Genomic DNA, 17,500 nt, shown 5'->3' with positions numbered 1-17,500 from the left:
TCGACATTCCGCACAACGTCTCATTCTCCTAAACCAATCTTGGAAGCACAGATGCCACTGGGTTTCAAGCACTTCGACTAACTGTTCTTTGTAGGCATTCATAGAATCTTCACGGGTGGGAGAAACCGATGCCCACGTAGTTTCTCCTTCGACAGAGGGAACAGAAAAAAATCACACGGTGCCAGTTCGGGGCTGTAGGGGGATGGGATAAAAGTTTAACAGGATATGGTCAATGAAATGAACCATTTGGTTGGTAGAATGGGCTGAAGCATTGTCATGGTGCAGTAGGATTTCTCTCAAACCAACAGTTGATCGCTTTTCCCTGGTTCTGTTAAACAGTGCAGGTAGACAAACGCTTGTGTATCACTTGACAGTAATTGTGCGTTGATCTTTTACACTAGAGAGTTGGATTTATGGTTACGATCTACGAAGTTTGATAAGCTAGAAACTATTCCCTATAAAACAAAGAAATTCAACGAAGCGAATATTTTATGCAACACAATTAATATTTTCGGACACTAGAGAAAAACATAAGAGAAACATTTGATACAATAGCACAGGAAGTATCCCAATATCTTAGGAGCTAAAGTGTCACAAATAAAATGAGCATTATCACCATTTCGTGTTAGCCAATGAATGTACGACAGAGTACAAATCGCTACCGATTTAAATAATAATGTTGGGTTGTCACATAATTTGTTCGATTTTTCCCTGTTGATTACAGTACCAAGAAAAAAACATTTCACCGTAGTGTTGTGTTTCATTCATTTAATTATTTTTGTAGCTAGTCTTCCCTTACTACTTGCGTTCATTCGTCATTTATATCAGATTAACACACTTTCTAGGTAGAGTGACAAGTAGGCGAACATTTTCAACAACTGTTTCTCTTCGTTTTCAATCAAGGTTCCGAACCTGTCAACACCTCGAGATATACACGTGTGTGGCATATGGAGATGACACTATTACTTAAAGAACTCCACAGAAATTGTTTTTACGCTTTTCAGAAGTGAAACTCTACCTCACAGACTCTCCGTGCTCCGGCTGACCTGCGTAGTTCAATAACGCGAGATTGAACGAACTTATCTACGACCATCCATTACGAAATTAGCCCAATAGATAGGATGCTGTCATGTTACTTGTCGCCCATTACCGAATTTAAGTCCAAAATCTCGGTGCATGAATACCAGACGCTATGAACGTAAAAGAGACTAAAGCATCCCGCTATAGGCGCAAGCTTGCTAGCTCGATACCAAGCGAGCGTTCGTGAACTCGCCGTGTCTTTACCAACGGTCGTTGCCGATGAAAAATTGTGCTTCTACGTCAATATGAAGTAGAGGAAAGAACGGATGAGTTCAGACAAGCAAGCAAAGTCTCCCACCAAGGCAGAGCTGCATCTATTGGTACTGGGAAGATGAACGCATAATGAAATGCTTGAAAACAACACCACGCTCAACGAGGCAATCGAGTTGAAGCATGATTAACAAAAAGGAGTACATCTTCAACAGAACAATGCTCGCCCCATTACTAACCTGACTAACAACTATTGAAGAGCTCGGTGGTAAGATCAAAACCATGACTATTCGGACCGGTGGTCATAATTGGGAGATCGGTGCATAAAACGATGGAGTGAGTCACATTACCCTTCGGTGTTCAATGGTTTGCGGTTCAATTCCCGCAAGAACAGAATTTCCAAAGCTTACAAAACGCACATAACTGACTCTTCATTATTTCATTTTTACTAATAGAAGGTGATGTAGATCTTCATTTGTAAATTGTGTAAATACTGTTTTATTTCTAACAAAGACTACTGTTATATTTTGCTGCCGTTCTCTATTTGATTTCAATGTTTACAGGAGCAGATAATTAAGTATATTGTTCTTCATTGCTGTAGATAAAATCATAATTGGAAACAATTAACGCGAAACCACTGACAGTGATTGCAATCGAGTCCTTACATACATCCAACATGTAATATTTGTCCGAAGCGTATTTCGAAAATCATTGTCCGACTATTGACACAACAAAAAAAGTCAACATTGGCATTAGAAATAAGCACACAAAAGCTTTACAGACTCGTTACAAAAAAACAAAATTGAAATATAACTTCCTCCACAATTTTAACAGTCTCTTTCATTTTTCTGCAATGACAACAAATGAGTGTAATTTGTTACTTCACGCTGTTATCGATAGCATACATCGAAGATCAATGTTTTACATTATTGTCCCGCGATTGCAATTCGTTAATTAAAAGGAAGCATTTGCTATGATGACCCAGGTCCAGGCCAGACTATATTAGGTGAATTCAGTCTTACTCCCCAACTGCTGTTTCAATGTTGACTTAATCATTTGCGAGATTACTTCCCCACATTGACTGTACTTTAAAATACAAGGAGAAAGTATAATTTCAACCGAGAGAATTTTAACGAAGTTCTGGCCGCAGCACATGCACACACACATAAAACCATGTCAACACATTTAGTGGATATATGAAACACAATGGAAGGCAATTAAATATAACTGGAAACTCAAACACACTGCTATCCTCTCAGTGACTCACTAACTACCAATCAGACAATGATAGACAAAAGCGTGCAGCTTTTTTCATATCTCTAATGAAATAGACATTTAAACATTCAACACAAGATGATGTGATTGCGGATTGCACTCGTGTAATCAATGCATTTATAACCAATGAGGTATACGAGATTCTTCTTGAAAGGTGTGTGCGTGAGGGAGGAGGGGGAGGGGTGGCTATCTTTAATTACTATTAATGTAAGTATGTAACGCTACATTTCAGGAGATTTTGCTTTCTAGTTTATCTTCAGTACGTATGGATACGCCTCCGAAGTATGAGGAACGATGTAGACCTAAAGCAATCAGAACACACTGCACAAGTTCCTAAGCAACTCTAGTCGACTAAAAACTAAAGACACCGACCTTAAGCGTAACTTAGAACTCCATGAATTTCTATCAGAATTATTTTGACCATTTTACCAGTGATCTCTGGAAACCCCTCGAGATGAAATGGTGGACGGTTCTTGCCATGAAAATAATTTCTGGGACATGGCGCTGATTTCTCTAGCGTGGGAGGAGGGTCCACGTGGGTTTGCTAGACATTGTCTAAGAAGACATAAATGAGGATTTCAATACAAATGAGGCTGCAAATTTTAGGGGGAGGACACGCTCTTTGTACCCGGATCAGCGGCTCTGATAAAAGTATGCGTGGTCCAAATTCCTTGTTAAACTACGAGTCCATTTTGTTGGTCTGATTTTAAGGTGGCGACGTAAAATTTCGAAATTATCAAAACAGAAATTAGTGACTCTCAGACAAGATAAGCGAACCTCTAAGGCACATTCTGACTTGCGTTAGTAGCAATATTTTTGCTTCAATTTAATCGAGAACCTCAAACAAACTATTAAAGTCTCTCAGAACAGTTACAAATAAAACTACCGATAGTTTAATTCTATGACGTTTTCCTTTATCATTTGAATGTTATGAATGAATCAACAATACATTTTTTTGTAATAAAGAATGAGTAAGCTCATGAGTGTCAAAATTCTCAATTGATGGTGTGATCAAGAATACAGCTAACTGCGCAGAATACTATCTTATTCAACTGCACGATGCATTATGTTTTAAAAGAACATACACAGATATCTTAGTGAATATATTTCTTTTTTATTCATACCCAAAAAAGGAGCCACAATAAAACGATGCTCAAACTCATCACACCAACGTTATACAAACGTATAAGTGTAAAGAGTTTAACACGTTGACTACAATGTGTATTGAATTTCACACACACGGCTTTCCATGCACAAACAATATATTTCATTTCTGATGCGTTTGTTTCACAGGTGTGTATCCAATTACATACACAGAGTGAAAAATACATCTATGTGCCTAAAATAAAGGTGAAGGCAAACTACTGCTAGTGGTGAAGATAAATACCTGTATATACGTGGCAATCAAGGTGTTAAGCGGGGAACAAACTTACGGAGAACATACCAGACATTCGGTAAGGATAGTTACAGCGAATATATGGGATGCCGAAAAGCCATGGACAAACACGTGAGGCACTGCAGAGCACAAAGAGAAGCATTCAATGGCAGTGCACAAACCATTCAACATTTTCACCAACTTCGGAAATGATATAAAGTGGGACGATAGGATCTACGTAAGTTAAATGCGGCTCACAAAGTGACACAAGTGAGTAGTTTCTTTGTTTTCTCGTCAAGGAGAGGACTGGTTTCTGTACAATATGCTGCTATATGATAAGTATTCCTTACGATATCCCACATTGACGCTACCCTATAAATCCACTCCCCCACAACCAAAACCACCACAGTATCTGCATCAACAGAAGATACTACCGTATTTGATTGACTGTTCGGGGTATCATGTATCAAAACTACTACACCGTGATCAAAGCAATTGCGCTCCTGTAACAAGTGGGACGTGTCCATGATAAACTACGAACCATGGAGCCAGTGCTCGTGAATCGGTGAGATGTTATTCAGCACAACATGAAACCACGTGTTGTTAAGTTCAACGTGACACCATTATCTGATTTGGCTGGGTAACCCTGTAATATATTCACCAAAATTCAAATACTGCACCGTCAGTTTACCACACAGACGGTCCAGGACCTTCGACTAAGCGATCCACTCTTTTTTGGTTCATGTTCTTCTGAGTTCAAAAACCGAGTCCAAATCAGTCGGATCTGAAAATTAGTGACACTTATTGCTGCAGAAAAGGACGATTTTCCAGGCTCCTTTTAATCTTACAAAACTTCTTTTGTGTTTCTAAAAATTATAATTAACTATAGATGTGTACTGTTATTGGGAAAATATTAGATTGTTGTGTTGGAAATGGGTTTGATATGAAAACTAGAAACTTGTCACTTGGCCAACTTGAGCAGTGCTCGAACTCTAGTGGCTTAGAGTTCTCACTAGTATATCAGAGTTTTCAACTTAGGCTTGGATTGCACAACCAAACAACTTTCTGGTTTCCTTTGATCAAGCAACCTTAAGGAAAGAAGCATTGTGTAATTATAACTGCGTCGTTGGAGGATAGAAACCAAAACATTGTTTAAAACCATTGAAGTGCTGAGCTTCTTTTGTTCATTTTATGTAATTTGATGCAGAAACTGAGAATCAGAAATAAAAGGCGAATGCGTTACGTGAGTGCGCAATGTTCTATCACTGGTTTGTCAGATAAATTTTCCAAAATTTTAATTTAAAAGTTACGCATATGAACTACTTTCTTCCATATTACGAGGGATGTTTAATAAAAACTGGTATTATTGGAGTCACCATTTCATTACTACAGATTAGACATTCATATACTTAATTTCCTTCAAAATACTCCACAGTCAATGCAATGAACTTGTTCCATCTCGTTGCCAATCGTGAAAGAAACGCAGGAAACCAATATTTGAGTCACTTCAGACTTGCCGCAAAAATGTTATTTGCCTGAATCTCACTGTCAAGATCCCTTCAAGTCCTTTTGTGGCACAGATTACTACAATTATATATATATGAGTTGAGATTAGAACTATAAGAGGGATACACGGGACAGTGCAGGTGCATTTTGTGTCAGAAACTCAGCCACTATATGCGATACCTAACGTGATGTAAAGTCGTGAGTGCTTTTACCATATTTTCAATATCTATGCAAAAATCTCAAAAAGCGAGGCGCAAGTCGGCACCAATAAGGCAACAGCAATATCGTTTCTTCCATCAATAATGTAAATGGTCACCTTTTTTTTTCACAGCCATATTGATACTTTGTGCCATATTAAAAGATTTGACAAGACATCACGAACTTACTAAAACCTCTCCCTAGTTCTTCGTAAGTGATCGAAGTGTTACTGCTCAAAAGCACACAAAATTTAATCTCGTAGTCTGCTCGCGGTAACCAAGTATCAGTAAACACATACGCATATATGCACTTTTACCAATTGAAACAGCTCAACTCTGTACGTTGTGTTTCAGAACCTATAGAAATTTCTCATACAAGAACGTAGTTCACTCACAGCAGTACCAGTCTTTGTTGAATATTTCTGGTATACAAGTAACTGTCAAAATAGTGGAAAAACAAATGTGTTGTTTCACGTAATCTCCGTTAATTAATAACGAATGAAGGAAGTGGTCTTGGCTTAATTTATATAATAGAAACGAACTAATCGGGGGGAAATGACCAAAGTTATTATATTTTTAATTAGATATATATCAGCGGATTGCTCCACATGAGACAAGAGAATGTTAATAATTATTTTTCCAATTAATGTTCCTAATTGTTTTTCTTAAACGCAAACTATTAAATTTATATTGTTAACATTTGTCCTGCGTATTTATCCGGCACTTTCTTTCATATGGAAAGGTGCTGCCTTTGTTGAAAGCGATGGAACCTACTCAGATATCAGACAGCTCAAGCTGAGCCGATTAATATGATTACGCTCCGATTACAAGGCGAGCAACCAACCAAATTCCACAACGTTTTGTTAACAAGCAGGATATTTCTCTCTCTCTCTCTCTCTCTTTGCACTGCCATTTCATATGTGATACAATAATGATAATATGGATATACAGTCTTTCCCGTACTTACATAATAAAACAGAAGAGAAGGATAAAAGCATATTTTCATAAGCCTGAAATATTAGTAAAAAAAAAAAAAAAAAAAAGTTCTGCATTTGCATTCGTAATGCAGTAATGCGTTGTCACTCACAAACGGCTATGTTCGCAGGAAGCCACCTGCCACTCACAACTATTTTACGAGGTTAAATGTACTTCCAACTGTTATCAAATGGAAGGACCACAAGTATGACAAACGATTTACATGTCAGTCAAAAGTGATTGACATCAAAACGAATGGACGTCACAAGGGAAAATGATGCGGTGATTAACATTTTCTACGGATCAAAAGAGCGGAACAAGAAGAGAATATACACATTTATATGTATTTACTGCAATAGATTCCCTACATCATAATAGGCCTAAAAAAACGTGTGCTGTTGTGTGTGTTCATACATGCATTGGAAATGAGGCACAATCAAATAAGCCCGGGCTGTCTCTCATATAACAACGGACGCAATATTATTTTACAGTAACATGGGAAGATACCACGTCGTTCCTCACTCATACACATTATTTCTGTTACGTATGCATACATATATAGAAGCGTCCGAAACAAAGTTATTGCATGTTTCTCCACCTCCCCTTTCTCCTGCTCCGACTCTACTACCAAATACAAAGCTCCCGCTGCGGAATAGAGACTACACCAATTTCTACCAATTCCCTCTGAATAATTGATATTTTCATCACGTTCACAAACAATTAGCCAGAGAGGCAGGACAATCAGTCGATGGAGTAGGGCCAATTTACTGAAATATATATGGCACATGAAAACCTCCGCGAATGCTGCATGGCTGGACGTGAGCTCTCTCTCTCGGAACGAATGATCAGCTCTGGGCAGTGTATTACACCGGCAATGTTTACAGATGGGTTTCATGTCTAAGTCAATTTTATATCCTTTTCTCCGAGCAAAAGTAAACAAATCATTTTTGTTCTACCTTACATATATGTAACATTTAACTTTACTCAAATAACAAGGCTTCTTCTCATCGTAGATACACACATGCGGAAATATATCACACATAATGAACTGCCGTCGCATTTTACATTCATGCATATACATAGTAGATATTGAGCTAAGATTTATTTACTTTTTATATACAATAGTAAAACTAAGACATTTTCATCGGATACAGTACAGACATAAATATAGTATTGTATTTTATTTTAAACATTATTACAATGTTTGAAAGAATTCATTTAAATTTATATAGGGAAAAGGAAAAAAAAAAAAAAACATCTAGTTGCATCTAAGAACCCAACTTTAATACAGCAATTTTTGATTGCTTCTTAACATAACTTCAATATAATGAAAATTTCTATTTACTATTTTATTCAATTACTAACCAGTTCCTTCATTCCTTCAGATTAAGCTCGTACTAAGTATTATTATTATTATTATTATTATTATTATTATTATTATTATTATTATTATTATTATTATTATTATTATTATTAAGTATTCTGCCTTTCGGCAAGTTCTGGGAGTAATGTTTTTTTAAGCCTGGAAATGTTTCTTCCACTTTTGTCGATCTTCAGCTTCCTCTTTTAACTCCCAATATTTTCTCCTATCTTTCAAATTATCGATCAGCTGTGTTGTTCTTCCTATTCCTCGCTTCCCTTACATCTTTCCTTTTATGGCGGTGTGAAGAAGACAATTTCTTCGCAAGATGTGTCCAATCCAATTGGCCTTTCTACGAAGGATGGTGGTTAGAAGTGTCCTCTTCTCTCCTATTCGTTTTAAAACATCTTTGTTTGTTGCTCTCTCTGTCCATTTTATCTTCTCCATTTTCCTCCAACACCACATTTCGAAGTTCTCTAAATATTTCTTCTCTAACTTCCGTAATGTCCAAGTCTCAGAACCATACAGTCCAATGCTCCATATATAGCACCTGACCAACTTTTTAAGTCAAATATTGAGCCTGCTAGCTAAGAGTGACCTTTTCTTGATCAAATATTTATTTATCATACTACTTTTGTATGTTTCCTAATGTTACTTAAATTTAGTGCTAAGTAATCATATTTCATGTGCTATTACTAAATACATTAATTTCGAAGTTTGAAGCTGCTTATAATCAGAGCAGTTTACTATCCATTTCATACAGTTAGCCAGGTAAAAGAAATAAAAAAATAAAGCTGAAACATTATAAATAATATGGCATTTGCTGCTAATTTATATTTAGTATAACATATATAAAGTCAACAATAGTTCACTTTACAAGTATACACTTAAATATTTGTTTCTTCATTTGCATTTTTTTTTTTTTTATGTTTATTAGCGAATTTCAGATTTATATGATAACAGGTAATTTACACTAGAAGATACGAATGCGTTATACGGAATGACATTTTTGGACGGAAGTCGCATATATCTTAAATGTAGATATATCCCAACATTTGGCCGGTAGAACTGAGGAGAAAACTGTGAAAAAGCTTAATCTAGATGCTCGATTGTGGAGTGTATGTCAACTATTTACTTATACCCGCTCGTAAATCAATTATCTTAAATCATAAATGTTTCCTTTTGTCCCAAACCATATACCCGTTTCCGCCATGGGTGTTTAAGATAATAGATATATATATATATATTTTTGTGTGTGTGTGTGTGTGTAATCAGTTTCGACGAAAGGAAGTCAGTCAGTTTCATTATTACAATAGATGCATATTTTCCTTTAAAGTACGTTAAGAGGCCTCATCCCGGCAAAATTAAAATACCGCTAATTAAACAGTACTGTAATTGCGGGCTACTTGGACCCTTAAGGGGCTACTTGGACCCATACCAAAAATTCGTTTAAAGTCCCATATGCAATGCAATAATGAGTGAATTCAGAGTTAGATCCGTTAGATGGGATCACAATGCAGGCGTACACACATTGAAACTAGTTCTGTGGTAGGCTACGATTGAGCAGCATCGGTGAGAAAGGTCGTTGACGAAAAGAGTGTATTTATTGACCGCCAAACTTTTATGTGTGGACACTATTTGCAAGGAAGTGGAACCAATGCTAAGTAAATACATAAGTAATTACATATAGGTTAATGAAACTGTCATGGTAAACTTTCTCATATACAATAAGATATGTGCGTAATTCCATTATTTATGAAGTGTGTACATATGACCTGGAAAACATGGATATTTTGTCCCACCACATCTTTTGTTATCTTTATCCCACCTCATCCTTTGTTATCCTTATCAAAGAAAAATAAAGGTCTGTTGTCACGTGTCACACAAGTAAGGACTTCATTATTTCCTTAAGGATACCGGTACAAAATGGTACATCAATATAAAAGATTGCCTGCAGGTCGAAAATATGCTGATTTTTCAGAATAGCTTGAAAAATGTTTACCTGCAATTCAGTCGGGGAAAATGTCGCAAAAAGAAACAGAAGTTCACTTCAAGATAAGTCGTTCCACCGTAGAAAGAAGATTAAATAACAGGTCAAGGCAGAATCCGGGCCATCTGAAAGTGTTCACTGAAGAAAAATAATTAGCCTTCGCTAGTCATCTTGATAAAGTTTGTGATTTCGGATTCTTCGTTGATTAACTTGATTTCATATTTATTGTGAAGTCCTATTAGGCATGCATGGGAGAACTGTCATTGCTCCCAGTCGAGATTGGGTGAAGTTGTTTTTGAAAGTGCAGCCCCAATCAACGACTAGATTCGCTGCTAATATAGATAGGGCTCGTGCAGCTATAGAAGAAAACGTAATCAGGTATTACAGTCATTATATTTGGTAGTACCTCTTGACATGTTCTCTTTGTGGTTTGCAGTAAATAAAAAGTGTTGTTCTTGGAACACCTACGTCCTACTTAGTTTCAGAGCACATTTCAATGGTTTTCTGTAGGAAAATATGGGGGTGGGTTCAAGTAGCCCGAACGCGAGTCTTACTAGGACCTTTTTTTTTTTTTTTTTTTACAATAATCGCCTGTGCTTTGTTTTCAATATATGTAACTAAAACTGTCCTCGATATGTACAATAAAACCTGTAGTTCCACTTAATATGGGTTATGACAATAACTTTCGAGTTTTTGTGGATGCGAACAGGCCGAAGGAACGAATTTATTGCAAAATTGGGCCCAAGTAGCCCGCATTTACGGTAATTATGTGATATCTTCAAATAGAGTTGAGTTGATTTTAGTTTAGCGTCCCGTTCAGCAGCGAGGCTATGAGACGTGGACCTACTGATTAACGTGGAATCCGAACTACACGAGCTCCCGCCGGGAGTCGAGCCTGGCTCTCCCGCGCCAAAGGCGCGTACGCTAACCGCTTAGCCACGAGGGAGCTCTATCTTCAAATAGATAAAAGATAATCGAAATGTGGAACAAGAGCGCCCTAGACAACATCATTTTACATGAGATACCGTTATCATAACCCACTTATCTGCTTTCGATTTCGAGCCATTTTGAAAATCGGCATTTATTTTCGCGTTTCTAGACGGCTGAAAACGGAAAGCCACTAGGTGACTTGTGATAACGGTACCTCATACAAAATAATATAGTCTAGGGCGCTCTTGTTCCACATTTCAATTATCTTTTATCTATTAAGATATCACATAATTACTGTAAAATTAGCGGTATTTTAATTTCGCCGGGATGAAGCCTCTTAAATACTTAAAGGCTTAATTTAAAACAAAAAGGTCGATTCGTGATATAAACTATCACTCACGTGTAGATCCTATCGGTCAAAGCTTTCCCTGACTGCTGACACTCAATGAAGTTTCTAGCTTTCATGAACAAAAACCATTATCCAAATTACGTATTAACTACGCTCTGTTTCCGTAAGATATAACCTTCCATGACTAATATGTGAGTAAAATCAATCCCCTTTTTCCCAACCTTTCCCGAACTACTTAAACAGCAAATTCTATCACGAAAAGTGGAAGCATATATTGTATTCCTAATGAAATGAAATTGATCTGTTTCCCTTAGTTTTACGTGTTACTTAGCTAGAAAGAAAAAAATACATAATAGCAACGTCTTCATTCCTTTACAGCACGTATTTCTCAAAATTGTTGCAGTCTTGATTTCTCTAGTGAATAATTTTCAACAAGATCGTCACTGATAGAAGAAAGAAATATAAATTCTGAAGGAAATATTAGTTCCTGATATTGCTCCCTCTTTTCAAGTGGAAATTATACGTTTGCGGTATTACTCAAGAGACTTGCGGCTTCAAACTGGAAAATTAACAAGATGCAATACAAACAAATCTCATTACTCCATATACCCTTTTGTTTGCTTAAGTCATATTGCCTGGTTTATCACGAAAGACTGCTGACTCTAAAATGTCAATGGATTCGTTCAAGCTTAAGTAACTAACAAATTAGAAAGCGCATTAATCTATTACACTGTCATTTCTAGAGCCTACTATTAGAATTCGTTACGTGTACCGAAATAATTGGAACACCAAACAGAAGAACTAAAGAAAATAAGCCATCTAAGAACAAGGTTTATATTCGACTTTACATTAGGTACCTCTCACTACATATTCTACCATTAATTTCATTAGTACATGGAGTTCCTACTTCAATCGCAACTCTTGCCAAGTGAGTTTCGAGGTGGATAAACATCGCGTGTGTGGGGGTTTTCCTCCTACTTTCCTCATTCCATCATTTCGTTTATTACAATCATCAACATCTCCTTTAGCTTCTAAGCATAAACGTGTGACGTTGAACTATTACAAGTCATTCTCAGAAAATTCCACATTAAATTTCTGAAAGAAAAAAAAACTACTAATATGCGCATTTTTAACTTTCAAGCAGCGATAGGAGTGAAAGAACTGGTGTAAAACAATAATCCAGATTTCATAAATAATCCATTTTAGACTCAATTAATACGTATTCAATTACCAAACCTATAATATGGAACAATTACTTTTCTTCCTCACACAGTAATTCGGAGATAACAGTTTACTAAAGTGATCGCAACGAGTTGTGAAGCTTGACCTAAATCTACCAATTTCATCATCCAACAGAACGCGAGGGTATGTCTCAGTCGTCAACCCATTCCATGAAATTTTGTTTATTTTTGTTATTATTATTGTTACTGTTGAATTCGAATGATTGTTAGTGCTAGTGTTACAATTCTTTAAGTGCAGTTTTCTTGTCGCTTGTTCGCCATTCTACTAAGTTTGTCATCATTGTTGGTGCATTTCTTCTGTTTCACGTTTTCTCATGTGTGCGTTCGGAAGTCAGCCGAATTCTTCCGATGCATCCAAGCCAAAGCAGTTCTATGATTGGTAGAGTTCACGAATCGTCGCAGTCACTATAGGGAAAGGAGTTTAGTTCGGAGAAATTTCCTGAAAACGGCACAAAGAAATTTCTCAATACATAAATATTTCATTAACAACCCAATAAATTGGAAAACTGTTTTCTGGATAAACATTCTAGAATAAACAGTTAACTAATATAGTATGATTAGGGGCACGAGTTTTTGGCACAAAGAATTTGAAAATTTCGCGTTCCGTTTTTCATATTTTGTGTTTTGTCGCATTTTCCAAATAAAGTTTTGTGTTTTGTAGCTCTTGTGGAAAAGATGTTCCCTGACATGTTTACAATTGTTCTTTTTATTAATAGATCACTACAGAAATAAATCAATAATTACAAAATACATTGAAGGCATTATAAATTTCACTAATAGAAAATTACATTTTTTAAAAATCAAACTGAAGGAAAATCAGTAACTTATTATGAGTAGGAAAGTTTTGCTGTCTTCTGAAAACACATGGACACAAGTTACATGTTTCCACATTTACCTTCTTCATTGTTGTACGTTTGTCACTATCACTAGTCCATGTCATTGGCTACTTAATTAAAACGGCTCCTCCCCATCCGGCTGCAATGGTGATAGCTAACGCGCAACATGTTCTCTATAGTCGTGTCCGAATCACCCTAAATGCGTCATTCATGCCACGTTCTACTGTTCCGCAAATTAATGAAAACGTATTTTTAAAATTTCGTGTTATTTCGCGTATTATTAGAAATTTCGCGCTTTCTTGTGCAACGGAAATCAATGGAAATACACCTAGAATGACATAAAACGTCAGGAAACTGAAAATTACTTAATTCTGACGCATTTCGTTTTATTGCGAATTGCGAAAACCTATGCCTCTAAGTATGATTTCTTTTGAGATTATAATTTCGTGAAACTACTACAACTTTTCATTATATTTCAATATACATATCCCTGCAATGTGGCATTTTCTTGGAGTAATTTTTTCTTGAAAGAATATTCATTAATTTATTTTAATTTAGTTTATCATCCTACGATTATGCTCCGACGATAAGGGAGACGATGATGATGATAATGAACAAAATGGATGAATAAAATAGGGAAAAGAAACAGGATATCCGCAACAGAAGGGCTATATTAATCGAGCTACAGAATTCGGAGTTTAATTTCTGTCCTGCATTTCTAATAGATATTATGCAGCACCTCAATCAAATGAATTCCAAGTTATAAAAACGAAACGAAAGTTTTTCAGGCTTAGTTGCACATCTAGATGGGTTCATTAGTAGTTCTGAAGCTTTTACGATCATGTTTGGAAGAAGAAACTTCATACATTTCCCATTGTGCAAAGAGGTGATAGAAGAAAATGAAATGAAATGAAATCTTTGAGTTTTACGTCCCACGGTTATGCCGGTTAGGCTAAAGGAGACGGTGATTATGAGAAATGAATGAAATGGTGGAATGAAGAAAGTGGAAGGAAACGGGAGAACCCCGAGAAAACCCACGCACACGGTGTTTGTCCACCACAAAGTTCACTTGGCGGGAGCAGGGTTTGAACCCGGGACCCCATGAGGTGATAGAAGAATCTGGAGATCTTAACATATCTTCATGCAGTGAAATCATTGTCAAGCTTTCGGTAGATTTTACAAACCGATTTAAGAATTTAGGTAATATGAGGTCTCAATTAACTTTATTTAACAATTATTTAGATTTTGTGATATTTCAGAACAAGATGAAAATGTTAAATTAGAGTTGTATGATCTGCAAAGTGATCCATTTCTGCAATCAAGGCAAGAGGTGGATCTACAGTTCTAGAAACTGGTAGAAAGTAATAAATTCTTCAACTGGAGCTACTTTGCAAGAAGGATTGCTTCCATGTTCGGGAGTACTTACATGTGTGAGTGCACATTTTCCTCTATGAAAGCAATTAAATCTACTGAGAAAAACTGACTGAGTGATACCTACCTCTGTGACCTGTTACGACTGCGTTCTTCTTCAACCGAAATTGACTTTGGAGAACTAGTCAATTTTCATGAACGGAGGTAGGTAAAACAGTAGTTGAAGTGTAACCACTGCAAAATTTGAGTATCGTCTTATTTGGAATAAATCTATCTTCAGTCAATTTTCTCTGAGAAAAATCTTGAACTGTGTAAATTTGGGATTGCGTTCAATACACTGACACTCAAAACAGAGACAACGAAACACGGAAACAAAACACCGACATGTCGTTTAGGTTACGTTAGGTTAGACTCTTAGAAATGTGACTTTCGCTATATCGGTGATTTGTTGTCTGTTTTAACAGAGACCCGTAAATTTGACGATTCTTGGGCTAGGATATCATGAATGTATATTATAAACGAAAAGTATCATATGAAGTTGCGGCCCTCGCCATATAGAAATTTCAATGATGCGACCAGTTAGTTTAAAGAAGTTAGTGATCACTGATGTAAGTGATGTGTTATTACTGTTCTGTTTATCGTCACACACCAACGAAAACAATGAAAGTTTTAAATACTGGTGCCGTTAAAATTATTCGAATAACATACTCAAACCATCAATTCTTCGAATATTCTTCTTGATAATGACAACATTAAGCTTAAGACTCCTAACTATTTGCTACATTAAAAAGCGAAGGAAAAATCCTAATAGTGACGTCCTCAATCTGTAATGTTTCAGTTCTCAACTAATCTGGAACTCCACTTCCCAGTACCAATAACAGAACAATATAAAACTTTTGTTTGTTACGCAATTTGATATTCAGATTAACAAAAATCGAGATAGATTCAAACCCGAATCCGCCTTAACCAAAGCTAATCGTATTACGGATTATATGTGTGAAATGAAATATTTCAGTTTTACATCCCACGGTTATGCCGTAAGGCTAAAGGAGATGAGTGATGATGATGAGAAATGAATGAAATGATGGAATGAAGAAACTTGGAGCGACTTAGGATCGAACTAGGGACCCCATACACTACAGATGAACGATGAACGCTCCACCACTGAGTCGAAGCGGCCCAGGATTACATGCGTGATTTAGTATTTCCTCTCGTCGTCGCACCTATGCAAAATGCGAATTTTCATTTTACTAACGCTGTTAGCTCCTACTAAGAATCAAACTCGAGACCATGGGAACAGGAGGCACACGTGCTACTTACTCAAGAGACACAATCCATACACATTATTAGTGAAACAGAATATCTTTTAGTTTTACAAAGTCCTTCGGTTATACAATATAAGGAAAAGGACACGAATAATAAGTAAAAGTGAATGATGATCGAAGAACTGGTGGAGTACGAGGAAAGAAACCAGACATGACTAGTTTACCACAAACATAGTGGCATGGTGTCTAAACCAGCAGCAGTTTCAAGTTTTGCTTCGCGCAAGGGGGGGGGGGAGTTCTTCACCAATAAGCTTCACATTATTGAATTAGTATATTACTGTCCTATTGATCAATTACATACAAAACTCTGGGGGACTGCCCTTCCCCAACTTGCATCTTTAGCAAAAAGAGGGTCTTTGCACTAGAGGTATTCGCTTTACCACTGTAACAACGTGCATTCTATGGATACTGTTATTAGCAAATTTCCAATGTTATCTATGAGAATGATAAAACGTTATAATTTTAAATGCGGCTAAGTTAGATTCCCTTAGCTTTCAATTTTAGAATCAAGTTTAGTTCTATATGTGTTATCATTCTTCCTTCAATCATACAAACTTTAAATGTTAATTCCTAAAACTGCGACCATGCTCTACATGCAAGATAATAAAATGATATATTTGGGTTTCGCATCATTTCACTGTCTAAAGAATAAACACACACGCACAAAACACAGAATAATTGCTGACTACGGTAATTCATTAATGAGCAAAGAGAAAATATTTGCACATTTATAACACTACATCGTTCACTGAATGATGAGAAAAAAAAAAAAGGCTCATTCATCAATTTGCATTTGCTCTGTACAGATTATTTTGAATCCTCAGCATCAACATCGCACTTGTATATTTCTTAAGGATGAGCACGAGTAGAGACATGTCTCGAATCTCGACTAGACTCAAATTCGAGTCGAGACGCACTTAGTAAAATTCGAGACGAGTCGAGACAAACCCACTTCTCGACTGGAATGTCTCGAAAATCTTTCTATAATTTTTAATATTATTTTGAAGAAAGTATTCACTCAGAAACAACCTTGAAACCAATTCCAGCATTTATTACTTTAGAAAGACACAGAAAACACAAACTTAATAGTTAATCTTTCGAAATCAAGATTTAATTTTCAGCTCAATTCAATTAACTAAAACTAATAATTAATATCGTCATATTTGACTCTACTTCAAATATACTACTACTACTACTACTACTAATAATAATAATAATAATAATAATAATAATATTTGATTATTTAGTTTGTATAAAATTATTGCGATAAAGTGAACTTCATAAATTATCTGAATGAGCAATTGCCAGTCTATAGTAATTTAGCCTAGTTATAATTATTGTGTTTTCGTTCTCATGAACGCCATAGGGCTACAAAACTTCTGGATTATTCTCTTCCCCAACTATCTTGAGGCTTTAATGCGTTGCAGCATACCACGAGTTACGGATAATATATAATGTAACATTTTTTGTACATCACAGA

The 17,500-nt window shown here is 36.2% G+C and overlaps 1 protein-coding gene across 2 annotated transcripts in view; it reads right to left on the bottom strand.

Moving 5' to 3' along the window:
* The window catches only part of Smr (nuclear receptor corepressor smrter), a 389,247-nt gene that overhangs the window by 32,611 nt on the left and 339,136 nt on the right, over positions 1-17,500 (bottom strand). The gene's annotated exons all lie outside the window — the stretch shown is intronic.

This window comes from Thermobia domestica, chromosome 8 (genome assembly GCF_964235325.1).
Source record: "Thermobia domestica chromosome 8, izTheDome1.hap1.1, whole genome shotgun sequence".
Lineage (NCBI taxonomy): Eukaryota > Metazoa > Arthropoda > Insecta > Zygentoma > Lepismatidae > Thermobia > Thermobia domestica.
This window is presented reverse-complemented; position numbering and strand designations above follow the sequence as displayed.